We start from the raw sequence: 18,540 nt of genomic DNA, 5'->3' as shown, positions 1-18,540 counted from the left end.
TGTAAAGAACTTGGCAATTTTATTCCTATTCAAACCTGTAACAAAGTCAGAAAATAACTGGACGTCGCCATCCCAAAGGATAAGTACATCATCGATGTACCAACCCCCCAAAACAATGTGACTAGTGTAAAAAAGTAATTATTCACCAATTTTATCTTCCCACCACCCTAAAAATTTGCAGAAGTCAGTGCACAAGAAGTACCCATGGCGGTGCCTGTCACATAGTGGTAAAAGACACAGGCAAAGATAGTGGAAAGGAATTGTGCAACCGCTGTGATGCCAAGTCCATGACCAATATTAGAATACTAGATGGTGGCCCAATTCTAACACATCGGGTATTCTACAATATGTACTGTATGTAGTTTATTTAAAGGGAATCTTTCACCCCATTTTTGCCCCATAAGCTGGGGCCACCGCCATCAGGGGCTTATCTGCAGCATTCTGTAATGCATTTTGTAGTGCTGTAGATAAGCCCCCGATGAAACCTGAAAAATATGAAAAACACGTTAGATTATACTCACCGGGGGGCGGGGGCGGTGGGTGTCGCGGTCCGGTCCGGCGCCTCACATCTTCATACGATGTCCTCCTCCTTGCTTCTCCCTCGGCTCCTGCGCACGCATACTTTATCTGCCCTGGTGAGGGCAGAGTAAGGTACTGCAGTGCGCAGGCGCCGGGAAGGGTCAGAGAGGTCCGGCGCCTGAGCACTGCAGCACTCTGCTCTGCCCTCAATAGGGCCGATAAAGTATGCGTGCGCAGGAGCCGAGGGAGAAGCAAGGAGGAGGACAGCATCGTATGAAGATGAGAGGCGCCCCGCCGGCCGCGACCAGTCAGCGACGCAGGATTTCCGTTACAAACAGACAGAATTAGACGATTATATATTTTAGTAGATAAGGCCTCAACAGCGAGGCTCGTGAGAATAGTGGATGAAGAGACAGTGAGGCCACGTCATTTTAGTACCATATCCTTTGTGTCCTTGATATAAGAGGATAATGCACGGACGAATGGTGACAAAATCTCATCCGCATTATCTGCCCTCTGAATCGTTACTGGAGACGATCGGTCTCCCTGGAGCAGGCTGGACCCTCTTGGGCTCTTTCGGTAGCACATGAAATGTGGCTTTAGTGGGATGAGGGTTACACAGAAATATGAAATCATCTTCCGAAATCAAATTATCCTTGAGCGCTCCCTTAAGTAAATTATGCGATACCTCTCAGTGGGGTCACTTTTTAGCACCTCATATTTTTGTATGTTTTAGAGTTTTTTTATTTTTAGGTCCGGTGATTTTTCAGGTTTTTCATTTCAATGAAGAAAATGGATGAGATGTGGTTGTTGACATCGCAGCGAAGGTCCTAAAAGTTCGCACTTCGAAGGTCCCCAATTACGGAGAGTTCACACACTGCGGGTTTTTCATGCTGCAAATTCCGTGTCCAAAAGCCGCACTAAAATCCAGCTGTGCCTTTGAGTGCGGAATTGACTGAAAAATTCCGTCCCTACATAGCAGTGAAAAACCGTGACAAATTGTGCGCACTGTTGGTTTACAGAACCTCACAGCATCGCTTAGCTCCGCTCTGCAGCTTGTCCGTGTGAGTGAATGGGGTTCTCTTAACCTCAGTAACTTACATAGCGCTCTACGGCAGAATTTCATGTGAAACCTACATCTGAAATTCTGCAACCAATCTGCAGCATGTGAACACTTGTTAAGCGGGTATTCACACGGGTGAGCTGCACCTGGTAGCGGGCGTCCCGCCTGTTGCTTCTTATATAAGCATGCACACGGGCATCTCTCCCAGCGCTGTGATGGGCTGCGCAGCATGCTCTATTGTCCCCGAGGCTGCCAGAGCTTAGTAGAAATTGAGCAGTGGGTCATGCCGAGACGGTCAAGGGCTGTGAGACTTGGCCCTAAGAGTTCCTTGCAGCGCACAGCCCTTGCACATGTAAATGCAGCCTAAGGCTACCTGCCCACATTCTGGATTTTTCGCTGTAGAAATTCATCATCAGAATTTGACGCAGAATTCATTCCGCTCATTTGAGGTGAATTCCGCACTGGAAATTGACATGCTATGGAGTAAAATGTGCCGCATGTCAAATTCCGCATGGATTCTGTACGAAACTTTTCCGCAGCAGGGGGATGAGATTTTCTGCAATCCCATCCACTTTGCTGGCTACTCGTGTGTATTCTTAGTGCGAGATCAGTGGCCCAAAGTCAGTTAACCCCTTTTAAACATCAGTTACTTATTCAAATCTGTGAAAATTGCCCGTCTGGCCACTTTTATGCCAATTCTGATGCCCAGAACCCATTTGGGCCAGGCTGGAGAGACCTGGTTTTGATGTGGGGCTGACTGTTCTATATGTCTGCAGTGTTATATCAGCGGCCCAAAGTCATTTAACCCCTACATTAATGCCATTTGGTGCCCACTTTGATGACCATTTTTGTGCGTTTTAGGCTGTGTGCACATGTTGCAGATTTAGATGCGGATCCGCATCGTTTTTGGACACACGAAATTGCATCAAATCTACAGTGTAGTGCACAGCCAATGTAAATCTATGTGAAATGGAGATTTGTTGTGCACATGCTGCGGACAAATCCACGTAGAAATGCAGCATTTTTTTTTTCCGCAGCATGTCTATTCTTTTTGTGCGGATCTGCAGCGTTTCTGCACCCACTGACTTCCATTGAGTCAGGCACATACCCAGCAAAACCACAGATGTAAAAAAGATCTGCAGTTTTCCTGCGGATGTTTGTGCGAGAAACACTGCAGATCGGGAGGAGGGAAGTGTGTGGGTGGTGACTATGTGCGTGTATGTGTGTGCGAGGTCTGCATTTATGTGTCTGTGCATGTCACCCTGTGTGTGTATCTGTGTAGGCATCCACCTCAATACCCGGCACTGCCACCGGCACTCTGACCGGAGCATTCTGCTGCATAGAAATACATGCAGCCACACACTCCGGTCCTGAGTGCCGGTGGCAGTGGCCGGTATTGATGCGAGAGACTCGTGCGAGTTTCTCGTACATGACCCCGGCCTTAAACGCAATATCTGTTTAATTTTCAAAAAATTCGGAAAAAAATTGCGCAGGCTCCCGCACAATTTTCAAGTCCAGAGTGGGAAAGCCAGCAACTGGAGGCCAATATTTATAGCCAGGGAAGGGGGTAATACCCATGGATCTTCCCAGGCTATGAATATCAGTCCGCAGCTGATTTTGGGACCCCCCAAAATAATGACATAGGGTCCTTGTGACGGTGTGTGCGACAGAGCAGGAAGTGACACCAGGCCGAAGATCAATCCAATGGGATTTATTAAGACAGGGAGCATAGAACATAAAATATCAATAGCGTCTCTTAGAGTCCACAATGAGTCCACACAAAAGGAGCAGATCAGGGGGCGCCACCCGGCAATCTGACGCCAGGAGAATAGAAATAGTCCTTGGGTGAATTCAATGGATCCAGCAGATGAGGGACACAACACAGTCCCACGTGGCAGCTTCCAATACACACGGTCACTAGGATCTCGCATCAGCATAAGATCCCTGCACTTCACAGGTCACTACACAACTGACTCAGCCAACACATGAGTCTATTGTCCTGTGATCCACCCCCTCATGGGGGAGGGCTCCCACATACTTTTGACTATGTGGCAAACTTAAGAAGTTTCCAGAAGCTACAAGCTTGTTTTGGATAAGTCCTATGCTGAGGAGAACAAAAACAGACTCCCCCACTGGTTTTTGACTCAGGCCTGATGAGATTGCAGTCCAGGGACAAAGACCGGGGGTGGGACACGCTGTTACAGTCGCCCTATAATTAATAGCCAGAAAGGCTACGCAGACAGCTGTGGGCTGATATTCATAGACTAGGAAGGGGCCATGGATATTGCCCCCCCCGGCTAAAAATACCAGCACCCAGCCACCCCAGAAATTGCGCATCTATAAGATGCGCCAATTTGGCACTTAGTCTCTCTTCCCACTGCTGTGTAGCTGTGGCATATGGGGTAATAAGTGGTTAATGTCACCTTTGTATTGTAAGGTATGCCAGGCGATACACCACAGGATTAACCTGTTCAAGGACCTTGAAAGGACCTAAGTAGCGAGGAGCGAATTTAGTGGACTCAACACACAGACTGATATTACGGGCGGAGAGCCACACAATCGCCAGGAGCGAAGATGGGAGCCGGGCAACGATATGCGTCGGCGGAGACCCTCATTCTCTCCTTAGACACCTGGATGGCCTCCTGAGTGCGGTCCCATATGTCACGGGCTTCCACAGCCCAGTCCACCACTCTGGAGTCGGTAGACGAAATGGGCATGGGCACAGGAACGCGCGGATGCTGACCATAATTAAGGATTAAAGGTGTCTGCCCAGTAGAGTCAGCAACGGCATTATTAAGGGCGAACTCTGCCCAAGGTAATAACGATGCCCAGTCATCCTGCCTGGCCGAGACAAAATGCCGTAAGTACGTGACCAGAGTCTGATTGGCCCTCTCCACCAATCCATTAGTCTCGGGATGGTATGCTGAAGAGCGATTGAGCTCAATGCTGAGCAGCCGCCAAAGCGCTCTCCAGAACAGAGTAGTGAACTGAGGACCCCGGTCACTAGCTATCTTGTCTGGCATGCCGTGTAAGTGGAAGACTTGCTTAATGAAAAGCACAGCCAAGGCCCATGCCGATGGTACACCCGGGAGGGGAACTAAATGTACCATCTTGGAGAAATGGTCGGTGACAACCCAGATAACTGTATTATTGCGGGACTTAGGCAAACCCACAATGACGTCCATCTCGACCATCTCCCAGAGTCTATCTGCCACTGGCAGCGGATACAACAAGCCTGCTGGCCTCTGCCGAGAAGGCAGATTTTGGGCACAGGAGACACATGCCTGAACATAGTCCCTTATGTAGCGCGCCATTCCCAGCCACCAATACAACCTCGCCAGGAGCTCAGATGTCCTTTAGACCACGAAATGTCCAACCACCCTGGACGAGTGGGCCTAGGAGAGCACATCCGGCCGCAAATCAGGAGAGAACCCCTGGCTGCAAATTGGGTTGCACCAGAGTCTTGCCCGAGGGCACATACTCAAGAGAAACCAGAATGACAGTTCTCAGACTCTCCGCCGGGACAATAAGCCGAGGCTCGTCTCCCTCCTCAGATGAGACAACGGAACAAGAGAGTTGGCGTGTAGATTCTTCTCCCCAGAGAGAAAATGAAGGGTTAAATTGAAATGGGAGAATAAAGACCATCTGATCTGGTGAGAATTCAGGCACTGCGCCGCCTGAAGGTACAGAAGGTTTTTGTGATCAGTGTACAGGAATGGGTGCCGAGCCCCTTCCAGTATATATCTCCACTCGGAAAAAGCCAACTTCATGGCCAGCAACTCCCTATCCTGATGGAGTAGTTCCTCTCCACTAGTGTGAAGGTCTTAGAGTAAAAGAAACACGGATGTTTCCGACCTTGAGCATTCTTTTGGCAGAGGACTGCTCCTGCACCGACGGACGAGGCGTCCACCTCCAAAATGAATGGTTTATCTACATTGGGGCGATGTAACACAGGAGCCCTGGCGAAGTGTGACTTCATAGATGTGTATACCTTAGAGACTTCTTCTGACCACACCTTGGGATTGGCTCCTTTTTTGGTGAGAGCAACCAAAGGAGCTACCAAGTTAGAGAAGTGGGGAATGAACTGGCGATAATAGTTGATGAACCCCATGAAGCGCTGCACCGCTTTAAGGGAATGAAGTTCTTTCCAGCTCATCACAGACTCCAGTTTGGCTGGATCCATAGCCAAGCCCTTGGCTGAGATGATATAGCCAAGGAAAGGCAAGGACTCCTGCTCAAACACGCACTTCTCTAACTTAGCATAAAGGGAGTTGGCGCGCCAGAGGTTGAAAACTTTGCAGACATCTTTTCGGTGGGTATCTATATCTGGCAAACAGATGAGGATATCATCCAGATATACAACAACCGAGATGAACAACATATCCGGAAAGATGTCATTAACAATGTCTGGGAAGACGGCCGAGGTGTTACAAAGGCTGAACGGCATCACCAGATATTCATAGTGACTGTCCCTTGTATTAAACGCGTTCTTCCACTCGTCCCCTTTGCAAATGCATATCAGATTATACGCGCCCCGCAGATCCAGCTTAGTAAATATCCTTGCTCTTCTAAGCCTATCAAAGAGTTCCAAGATGAGGGGTAGAGGATATTATTTTTTACATTAAAGGCATTGAGACCCCGGTAGAGTCATTGTATAAGACATGGTTAATGTCCTGCTCTTTCAGGGTTAACTTTTACTGGCCTCCCTTTGGATCTGGGAGGGGTATTTATACTCACTCCAGACTAGGATTCCCTGTCAGCTATACTGTTGTTCTGGCTGTGTGTGGGACCCCCTGGTGTGCGTGTATACTGCATTGCTTGATTGCCTCCCTTGTATGACCTGGTTTGTCCGCTCGCTCTGTTCTCTGTCTCACGTTTTGGTACTATTGTCTTCTCCGGTTCTGACCTCCTGGTTTGGCTATTGTTACTCCATTACAGTTTGTCCCTATTGTACCACACTGCTCGTTCTCGCTTTTGACCTCTGGCTCCCATTCTGACAGTCCCGTCTCACCCCATTGGTACCTCGTGATCTCCTGGTTCTGATCTTAGCTTGTTTGATTATTCTCCTGTGTTTATTGTCTCCTCTGCACCCCGGCGTCTGGCTCCGCCCCAGACCACCTCCTCTGTCACATGGTTCACGTCCTGTTTGTTACCTGGTTAGTTACCCGGCGCTTTGCTCAGCTCCCTTGCTGCTGTGTGCAGCTCTCCCCGCACCAGTAATACCCGGGAGTCGTCACAGGTAGTCTGAACACAGACGTAACTCCCCACTATTCTTCTGAACGAAGAAGCCAGCCCCTGCAGGAGACACTGATCTCCTAATAAACCCTCTCGCCAGATTCTCTTTGATATACTGAGACATATCCTCCTTCTCCGGGAGTGAAAGGGGTAGACACATCTCCGGGGAGGTTCTATACCAGTCAAGAGGTCTATAGGACAGTCATAGGGGCGATGAAGCGGCAGGGTCTCTGCTGCCTTCTTGGAGAACACATCCGCATATTGCCAATACTGTTTGGGTAGTGAGACTTGATCTGCGGGTATTTCAGATGACCCAACCAGTACGTGGGTCTTGTGACACTGTCCCTGGCATGCTCTACTCCAGTGGTCCCCAACCTTTTTTGCACCAGGGACCGGTTTCAAGCAAGACCATTCTTCCGTGGCCCGGCAGGGCGGGGATGGAGGTGTGGCAGGGGCGGGGCTTTGGTCATAAGGGGGCGGGGCTATGGACGCGGTTGTAGTGTAGCAGTGCATATTTATAATTAAATAACATTTATAATGTGACTCAACTCACCATAGGTTTTGAATAAGTGCTCCATCACCCCCTTCTCCCCATCATTGCCTTCACCCCATCACTCCCTTCTCCCCATCATTGCCTTCACCCCATCACTGCCATCTCTCCATCATTGCCTTCACCCCATCACTCCCTTCTCCCCATCATTGCCTTCACCCCATCACTCCCCTCTCCCCATCATTGCCTTCACCCCATCACTGCTGTCTCCCCATCATTGCCTTCACCCCATCACTGCCATCTCTCCATCATTGCCTTCACCCCATCACTGCCGTCTCTCCATCATTGCCTTCACCCCATCACTCCCTTCTCCCCATCATTGCCTTCACCCCATCACTGCCATCTCTCCATCATTGCCTTCACCCCATCACTCCCTTCTCCCCATCATTGCCTTCACCCCATCACTGCCATCTCTCCATCATTGCCTTCACCCCATCACTGCCGTCTCTCCATCATTGCCTTCACCCCATCACTCCCTTCTCCCCATCATTGCCTTCACCCCATCACTGCCATCTCTCCATCATTGCCTTCACCCCATCACTCCCTTCTCCCCATCATTGCCTTCACCCCATCACTGCCATCTCTCCATCATTGCCTTCACCCCATCACTGCCATCTCTCCATCATTGCCTTCACCCCATCACTCCCTTCTCCCCATCATTGCCTTCACCCCATCACTCCCTTCTCCCCATCATTGCCTTCACCCCATCACTCCCTTCTCCCCATCATTGCCTTCACCCCATCACTCCCTTCTCCCCATCATTGCCTTCACCCCATCACTCCCTTCTCCCCATCATTGCCTTCACCCCATCACTCCCTTCTCCCCATCACTCCCCTCATGGCCTTCTCCTCATGTCCCCATCTCCTCCAGGGCCAGGCTACACAAACACAGACCAACACACACACACACACATACATGTACACACACATTATACACACACACACACACACACATTACACACACACATTATATATACACACACCTCTCTCCTCTCACCTGTCGCAGCATCGCCCGCTCGTCCTTGCTCTGACACAGCAGCGGCCGCGCTCTCCTCTCTGTCACTCAGAGACAGGAAGCGCGGGCGGCGGGCAGGAAGCTGGACGGGTCCTTGCAGCTCCGCTCCTGCTATTCCCTCTTGCAGGCAGCGGAGCTGCTTGGATCGCTCCCTGGCCGCCGCTAAGAATTGCTGTGCGCCGCCCCAGCCCCCGCTACGCCACTGACCGCCCCTGGCTCCCCTTGTGTCCGCGGACCGGCAAGGGCACTGCAGCGGCCCGGTGCTGGGCCGCGGACCGGCGGTTGGGGACCCCTGCTCTACTCCACCCCAGTATTCTCCCAGTAGCCCAGTCAATATGGGGTGAGTGGTGATGCAACCCGGGCATACCCAGCAGCACCTCATCAATACCCTCGGGGATAACTAACAGAGATATCAACTCCTGATGACTAAGAGGAAACTCAAGGGATAGGGGAATGGTCTGATGGGTGATTTGATAGGGCAGCGCAGAGCCATTCACCACTCGAATGGTAACTGGTTTAGAGAGCATGACCAGGGGTATTGCATTCCGTAGAGCGAAGGAGGAGGACACAAAATTACCCTCAGCCCTGAAATCCACACAGCCTCTGCGGCGTGAGAGTTCACCCCATGGGAAAGCATCATCGTAAAAGTAATTTTGGGTGACATGACACACGAATCTTGGACGCCCGCTCTAACTGCTACTAGAGACGGCCACTTCCTCTGACGCCTGGCGCACCAGTTGGCTACCGAGTCATTCTGTCAATTGTTAGGGGGAGATGCTACGGAATGGACCTTAGTCTCCATATGCCGATCCTCCTGAGATTGTCGGTTCTTTGGACCGACTAGGAGACCCCAAAGGATTGGCAAAACTGGGTGCCAAACTAATCCTTTGCCTACACTGGGCTCGTTCCAACCTTCGTTCGGCAAACCAAAGATCGATACGAATGGATATGGTAATTAACTCCTCCAGTGTAGTGGGAATCTCCCTCGTGGCCAGCGCATCCTTAACATGTTCAGCAGGTCCTCTAAAAAAAACGTAATTAGGACCTTGTCTGACCATTTCAGTTCAGAGGCTATGGTCGAATCCTTATAGCAATCTGGCTGGTGGATAAGGAGCCCTGCGTAAGAGCCAGGAGTTGGAGCATGGCATCATGGGTGACCTGTGGTCCCAGAAAGACCTGTTTCAGAGTGCACAAAAAGCTTGCGTCACGCTGAACCGCCATGTCCTTACGTTCCCACAACGGCGTAGCCCACTCCAACGCCCTGTCCGTTAAAAGAGATATCACAAATCCCACTTTGGACCACTCAGACGAGAAACGTGAACGCAGTAGCTCTAACTGAATCGAGCACTGGTTCATGAATCCCTTGCAAGCCTTGCTATCCCCAGAGAACGTATCGGGGAGTGGGAGATGTGATAAAAACGGAACAGGGGTCACAGCAAGAGCCCTGGTAGCGGCTTCACTGGCCACCTGTGTCGCTACTGCAGACGAATCTACAGCTGAAGCTGCATGCTCTAAAGCGGACAACCTGCTCTCCAGCCGCAGAACACTCCGCGGAAGCTGCGGGTCGTCCGCCATTGCTAGACAGACCCTGGCGCTAGTATAATGTTAGGGTTGGCGGAACACACCATATGAAATATAATTATAAGGTGTGTTCGCAACCCTGTGTCCACCATGCAGATGGAACCTGCTGCTAAGCAATGGCAAAACAAGATGGTGGTTGAACGCCGAAAACACACGGCTTTTTTTCCTAGTGTTGTGGCACCTCGAGAGCTCTGCAAGTGGCACCCACAAACTATTTGAGACAAATCTGCACTCCAAAAGCCTCATAGCGTTTCTTCCCTTCTGAGCCCTGCCGAGTGTCCAAACAGCAGTTTCCGAACATACATGGGCTATTGGTACGTTTGGGAGAATTTGTACTACATATGGTGGAGTCCATTTTTGCCTATTGCCCCTTACGGAAAAAAAGGAAATATTTGAGGCTAAAGCACAATTTTGGTGGATAAATTTAATTTTTCATTTTTGTGTCCCAATGTTATACATTTTTGAAAAGCACCTGTAGATACAAAAAAAAGTAATTATACGCCAAGATAAATTCCTTGAGGTGGGTAGTATCCAAAAAGGGTCACTTGTGGGTTCTGCTATTTTAGCACCTTGAAGGCACTGAAAATGCAACATGGTGGCCACAATCTATTCCTGCCAAATAACGCTCCTTATTTTCGGGGCTATGCGCCCAAACAGTAGTTTCCACCCAGATATATGGGGCATCAGTGTGTTCAGAAGAAATTGCTCAACACATTTTTCAAAACATTCTCCAGTTGAGAATGAAAAATTTGAGACTAAAGCAGTGTTTTAGTTGAAAGAATGTAATTTTTCATTCCACTTTGCATTAATTCCTGTGAAGCAACTAAGGACTTCAAAGAAATATCCTGAGTGCGGTTTTGAATATTTTGAGGTGTGTGGTTTATAAAATGGTATAGTTTTTATGGGGTCTTTATGTCCAAAATAACTACAAAATGTAATAGATCGGTGAAAAAATTTCGTTGACAAAAATTTAAATTGCTACTAAACTTTTAACTCTAAACTCATAACAAAATTAGAATGATGTTTCATGAATGATGCTGATGTAAGGTAGACATATGGGAAATGTTATTTATGAACTATTTTGTGTGTTATCTGATAAAAGTGCAGAAAAAAAGAAAAGTGCTAATTGTACAAAATTTGTCAAATTTCTTATATTTTCATAAATTATAACATTTTCCACGTCAATTCACTGCTGTCATGAAGTACAGTATATCTTTAACCCCTTTACCCCCCAAGGTGGGTTGCACGTTCATGACCGGGCCAAATTTTACAATTCTGACCACTGTCCCTTTATGAGGTTATAACTCTGGAGCTTCCATGGATCCCGGTGATTCTGACACTGTTTTCTCGTGACATATTGTCCTTCATGTTAGTGGTAGAATTTCATTCATATAACTTGCGATTATTTGTGAAAAAAAATGGAAATTTGGCAAAAAATTTTGAAAATTTCACAATTTTCCAACTTTGAATTTTCATGCACTTAAATCACAGAGATATGGCACACAAAATACTTAATAAGTAACATTTCCCACATGTTTACTTTACAACAGCACAATTTTGGAACCAAAATTTTTTTTTGTTAGGAAGTTATAAGGGTTAAAAGTTGACCAGCGATTTCTCATTTTTACAACACAATTTTTCCTTAGGGTCCACATCACATTTGAGGAGTCTATATGATAGTAAATACCCAAAAATGACACCATTCTAAAAACAGCACCCCTCAAGGTGCTCAAACCCACATTCAAGAAGTTTATTAACCCTTCAGGTGCTTCACAGAAATTTTTGGAATATTTTAACAGTAAAATGAACATTTAACTTTTTTTCACAAAAAATTTACTTCAGATCCAATTTTTTTTTTATTTTACCAAGGGTAACAGGAGACATTGGACCCCAAAAGTTGTTGTGCAATGTGTCCTGAGTACGTTGATACACCATATGTGCAGAAAACCACTGTTTGGGCGCATGGCAGAGCTCGGAAGGGAGGGAGCACCGATTGACTTTTAAATGTAAAATTGGCTGGAATTCAGATCGGACATGTTGTGTTTGGAGAGCCCCTGATGTGCCTAAACAGTGGAAACCCCCACAAAAGACCCCATTTTGGAAACTAGACCCCATAAGGAACTTATCTAGATGTGTGGTGAGCATTTTGAACCCCCAAGTGCTTCACAGAAGTTTATAACGTTGAGCCCTAAAAATAAAAAAAATCATATTTTTTTCACAAAAATTATCTTTTCGACCCCAATTTTTTTCCCAAGGGTAACAGGAGAAATTGGACCCAAAAAGATGTTGGGAAATTTGTCCGTATGCTGATACCCTATATGTCGGGGTAAACCACTGTTTTGGCGCATGGCAGAGCTCGGAAGGGAAGGAGCACCAGATTTTACTGTTATGGTTTGCAGGTGCCATGACCCACTGGGAGAGCTCATGAGGTGCCAAAGCAGCAGAACTTCCCATAAGTGACCCCATTTGACGAACTACACCTCTCAATGAATTCATCTAGGGGTGCAATGATCATATTGACACCATGGGTAAGTCACAGAATTTTATACCATTGGGCAGTGAGGACAAAATAGCTACATTTTTACCAGTAAAATTTTGTTTTAGCCAAAGATTTTACATTTTCACACAAGAAGTGGGTAAAAATGGCAACAAAATTTGTCCCACAATTTCTGCAGAATGTGGCCATACCCCAAATGTGGCTGTACAGTGCTACTTAGCCATGTGGAGAGACTCAGGAGGGACGGAGCGCTATTTGCCCATTAAAGTGAATGGGTCTGTGCACATGTCAGTGTGTTTCCACGGACCGTGTGTCCATGGGCAAAACATGCTGACATGTCCATTTTTTAATGTCTGCATGGGCCATAAAACATCCCGCACACGTGCATACATATAACACGCATGGATGTCATCCATGTGACACGCATCAGCGCATGAAGGGGAGAATGAAGAGAGTTAAATTTAAGTAATAAAAAAGACAGCAGGCGGCAGCTGATGGGACTATTACTCCCATCAGCCTACCCCTGCTGCTACAGTGACAGCAGAAGCAGCGGATAGTATTCATCTGCCGCTCCTGCGCTGTAAATAAATAATTAGAAAAAAAAAAACGGCCTGGGTTCCCCCCTATTTTTCATAACCAGCCAAACAAAACTCACAGCTGGGGGCTGCAACCCTCAGCTATCAGCTTCAGCAAGGCCGGTTATCAAGAATAGAGGAGTCCCCACGCTGTTTTAATTATTTAAATAATTTAAAAAACTGCGTGGGGTCCCCCCTATTTTTGACAACCAGCTCACAGTTGGGGGCAGGTATTCTCAGGCTGGCAAGGGGCCATTGATATAGGCCCCCAGCCTAAAAACACCAGCCCGCAGCTGCCCAGAAAAAGCACATCTATTAGATGCGCCAATTCAGGCGCTTTGCCCGGCTCTTCCCACTTGCCCTGAAGTGGTAGCAAGTGGGGTAATAGTTGTGGGGTTGATGTCACCTTTGTATTGTAAGATGGCATTAAGCCCATGGCTTAGTAATGGAGAAGCGTCTATAAGACACCCATCCATTACTAATCCTATAGTTACATGTTAAATAAATATATAAAGTGCTCTCAGTGAGAGAAACAAAATAGGAGTCTTGTGGGTGTGATACCTTTTAATAGCTAACAAAATATAGTGAATGATGTTACAAAGCAAGCTTTGGAGACTGAAAGCTTGCTTTGTAACATCATTTACTATTATTTGTTAGCCATTGAAAGGTATCACACCCACAAGATTCCCATTTTGTTTCTCTCACTGAGAGCACTTTATATATTTTTTTCTACTGGCTAACACGGTACCAAACCACTTTTTTTTGTTTATGTTAAATAAAGACGCAGCCAGAATAAAGTCTTATTTGAAATAACACTAAATACAGGGGTGACGTCACAGAGGTAACCTCCGGTCACTGGGCTCTGTTTCCAGCTGGGCTGAGCTGCAGCATCTCACCGGATCTCATCGCAGCTCAGCCCAGCTGGGAACGGAGCTCAGTGGACCTGAGATAACCTCTATGACGTCACCCCCGTCACTGATGCTGCATTCCCAGCAGCTCAGTCACCAGTGGGTTTTCAGCTGGGACGGTCGCATCTTGGCACCGTCCAGGTTCAAAACTATCCCCCAGACATGGATTACTGCATAGGACAGAACGACGGACAGGTATGGTATATTGTTGGTTTATTATTTTATTTTTATCACAGGAGATCGAGGGCTTCTCTGAAATTAGGTGATGGAGCAAGTATAGTTTCATTGAGAATAATAAAGGAGTCTGTCATTTTTTCAAATAAAGGACTTTATTCTGCCCGTGTCTTTATTTACAATGCAACTATAGGATTAGTAATGGATAGGTGTCTTATAGACGCCTCTCCATTACTAAGCAGTGGGCTTGATGTCACCTTTGTATTGTCAGGTGACATCAACCCCACAAATATTACCCCACTTGTCACTGCTACATGGCAAGTGGGAAGAGAAGGGTAAAGCGCCAGAATTAGCATATCTAATAGATGTGCCTTTTCTGGGCAGCTGCGGGTTGTATATTTATAGGCTGGGGGGTCAATTTCCATGGTCCTTTACCAGCCTGAGAATATCAGCCCTCAGCTGTGAGCTTTAGCAAGGCTGGTTATCAAAAATAGGGAGTACCCCATGTCGTTTTATTTATTTAAATAATTTAAAAAACAGCATGGGGACCCCTCTATTCTTGATAACCAGCCTTGCTGAAGCTGACAGCTGAGGGTTGCAGCCCCCAGCTGTGAGTTTTGTCTGGCTGGTTATCAAAAATAGGGGGGGAACCCACACCATTTTTTTTAATTACCGTATTTAGTTACAGCGCAGGAGCGGCAGATGAATACTCTCATCCACCGCTCCTGCTGTCACTATTAGTAGCGGCAGCACAGGTAGGCTGATGGAAGTAATAGTCCCATCAGCCGCTGCCTGCTCTCTCTTTTATTATTAAAATGTAACTCTCATCATTCTCTCCTGCTCGCGCCGATCGCTGGCAGAGCAGAGGAGAATGATGAGAGCGGTGTTCAGCACCTGGCGCCGGGGAACAGCACTTGCTGTAATGCTTCTTCCCTGCCGCTCAACCATGTGGTACTGATTCGGCACATGCATGCCACACGTGTTCCGCAAGTATCACACACTCTGACACTGACATCTCCGGTACCGGAAATATCAGGACGTGTGAAAGAGGAGTTATAGCAGGTTTTTATGTTTGGCAGCTGTCACACGCTAAAAGATGCTTTTTATTGCAAAAAACAGTTTTTGCATCACCACATTTTGAGAGCTATAATTTTCCCATATTTTGACCCACTGAGTCATGTGAGGTCTTGTTTTTTGCGGGACGAGTTGACATTTTAATGGTACCATTTTCAGGCACATGACATTTTTTGATCGCTCTCTATTCCGATATTTGGGATGCAGAATGAATACAAAGCAGCAATTCATGAATTTCTTTGGGGGGGAGTTTATACCGTTCCGTGTGTGGCAAAATTGATAGGGCAGTTTAATTCTTTGGGTCAGTACGATTACAGCTTTTGCAGCTTTTATACAATAAAAACTATTTTATATTAAAAAATAATTTTTGCATCACTTTATTCTGAGAGCTATAACTTTTTTTTTATTTTTCCGCTGATGGAGCTGTATGGCGGCTTGTTTTTTGCGGGACAAGATGACGTTTTCAGCGGTACCATGCTTATTTATATCTGTATTTTTGATCGCGTTATTCCACTTTTTGTTCGGCGGTATGATGATAAAGCATTGTTTTTTTCCATGTTTTTTCTATGGTGTTCACTAAAGGGGTTAACTAGTGGGACAGTTTTATAGGTCGGGTTGTTGCAGACGCGGCGATACCAAATATGTGTACTTTTATTGTTAGATTTTTTTTTCATTCAAATATTTATTTAGTGATAGAATATATATATGGATTTTTTATTACTTTAATTTTTTTTATATATTTTTACAATTATTTTAAAAAAAATTTATTTTTTTATTTTTCTAACTTTTTTTTGCTTTGTCCCACTATTGGACAATCATCTTTTGCAGGCTGATCGCTTCTACAGCATGCTGATGAAGCAGCATCTGCATGCCATGGAAGTTGTCAGTGCTGCACTGACACGGAGACTTGCTGATCAAGCACGGCGCATGATCAACAAGTTTCCTAGCTCTGGTGACCCGGATGTCGTCATGATGACATTGGGTCACCATGGCAACGATCGGGACCCCACGTCATGCCGCAGGGTCTCCAATCCAAAGGCAGTGGGGCTGTCAGCCCTGTGCCGGCTTCCGGAATGCTGCGATCGTGTTCGATCACAGCATTTCGGGGGTTAAAGTGCCGGGAGCGGTGTGTGACCGCTCCTGGCACCTAGTGTCGGATGTCAGCAGTGAGAATGAGCTGACACTCGACGGCGATCGCGATGACGTAATGATCCGTCTAAGGTCAAACAGGCCCAGGTCACATGGACGGAGCATTACGTCAGATGTTAGAAAGTAGTTAAATAATCTCAAAATCAAAGTGACACATGTCATATTTCAAATATAGAGCTTTGTCTGGAAGGGGAAAAAGGCATTGGCGGTTAGGGGTTGATTTAATTTTTATTTCATAAAGCAATATTACACATAAAAATAAACAACCTTATAAATATCTTATTCGAGAAATCCGCTTCTTTCTCCTTCAGGACAGATCATTCATTCTCAATTTGTGGGTAAAAAAAAAAATCTGTATTCAGTAAAGACAGATCTTCGCAGTACTGAGATAGAAGATGATAGTTGGTGCTCAAAGGTTTTGTGGAGAAAGGAGGAGCGAGATTCTGCTGCAATTTCTCCTGAAATCATCCAAGAGGAATTAAAGCTGCTCTCAAATTTTACAAAAACGTGCATTTTCCAGAGTATGAACTTTTTTATTTTTGCAATTTGCTATTCTGCGGAGGGCTGCGTACTTCCTCCGTTAAGCCCCGCCTAATTCTGCATATTTCGGCATGCATCCTGCATACCTATCTCTAACATTGGGTACGTAGGACATGCGGATGCGTCATTTTGACGCGCCCGCGGACGGCACGGCAACATTTTAATGTGAACTTAGCCTATCTTTTCGTTGTAAAATCCGTGCGATTTGTCAGATTAGAAGCTTGATAATAAAGTAATCTCTAGTGTGAATCTGATCCTATTCTGATGTCTGGCAAGAATGGCTTTCTAGGTCAAACACTTTCTACATTCTTCACCCATGTGAGCTCTCCGACGTCTGGCAAAAACTTTATAATCAAAACATTTCGTACATTGTGAACATGAAAATGGCTTCTGCCCTTGGTAAATTCTTAGACGTACCACAGGGGCTGATTTATTACTAAAATAGTTCCCACATTCGGAGCTAAAGGCCTCTGCCCTGCGGGAGTTCCCAGATTTCCAAGAAGACCTGAGTTTTGTTTAAAATCTATACAATGTTCAAGACGAGAATATGGCTTCACCCCCGTGTGATGTCTTTGATGTTGAGTTAGAGAATATCTCTGGGAAAAACTTTTTCCACATTGTAAGCATGAAAACGGTTTCTCTCCTGTGTGCGTTCTTACATGATCGACCAAATAGGTTTTACGGCGGAAACATTTTCCACATTCTGTGCATACAAAAGGCTTCTCCCCTGTGTGGGTTCTTACATGATCGTCTAATTGCGATTTACGGGTAAACCGTTTCCCACATTCCGAGCATGAAAATGGCTTCTCCCCTGTGTGGACTCTCTGATGGATAGCAAGAAGTGATTGATAGAGAAAACGCTTCCCACATTCCGAGCATGGAAACGGCTTTTCTCTTGTGTGAATTTTCTGATGCTCAGCGAGAAGTGTTGGATGGGGAAACCGTCTCCGACATTCCGAACATGGGAATGAATTCACATCTTTGTTAATGCTCTTGTTCAAGGAAAGGTTTGACTTTTTTTTTAAATCTTTTCCACATTTAGAACTTCTAGAAGTTTTATCCACTTTGGGTTCAGTTCTTTTTTCATCAATTGGAGTTTCATTATCTTCAACTTTAACGTGAATAGGTAAAAGGAGATTATTGTGGTAATTTTTTTTATGGTCTTCACCTGGAAAAAGAAAAAAACAATCTACAAATTATTTGTTGGTTTACTAATTCTATGTGTAACATCCAGACGGCGAGCAAAGCATCTATGAGCAGTCAATAAATCAAGATGGGTTTTCTTTTTCCTAGTTATACAAAAAATATCAAATAAAGTCATGTGTAAGTAAAATAATATTCATAAAGCAATGTACAAAAATAAGCTGACAACTGGAAGGGTCAGACAGCTGTTTAACGCGGACAAGGATCGCAATGCAAAGCTCGGACTGACCGGCGGCTCTACTGACCCAAGTGTGACAGCATGTATTTCCATGTAGCTATCTCAGTCGGGAGAGCCATCAGCCAGTCCGAGTATTACGTTGCAGTCCACATCAGAGTTATACGGCCATCTGACTTCCCAAAGAATAAGAGGAGCCCGAGCCAGAATCTATGATGTAATTTCCCTTATGAGCGGCAAGGACTTTGGTTGTCTTCCTGAGAGAGCGAGCTGCATTCTCATT

The 18,540-nt window shown here is 46.1% G+C and overlaps 1 pseudogene; it reads right to left on the bottom strand.

Annotated features, from left to right (window-relative positions):
* The window catches only part of LOC141051430 (uncharacterized), a 162,120-nt pseudogene that overhangs the window by 60,268 nt on the left and 83,312 nt on the right, over positions 1-18,540 (bottom strand).

The sequence above is a fragment of the Dendrobates tinctorius genome, unplaced genomic scaffold (genome assembly GCF_039654945.1).
Source record: "Dendrobates tinctorius isolate UK_male_01 unplaced genomic scaffold, ASM3965494v1 ptg000157l, whole genome shotgun sequence".
Lineage (NCBI taxonomy): Eukaryota > Metazoa > Chordata > Amphibia > Anura > Dendrobatidae > Dendrobates > Dendrobates tinctorius.
This window is presented reverse-complemented; position numbering and strand designations above follow the sequence as displayed.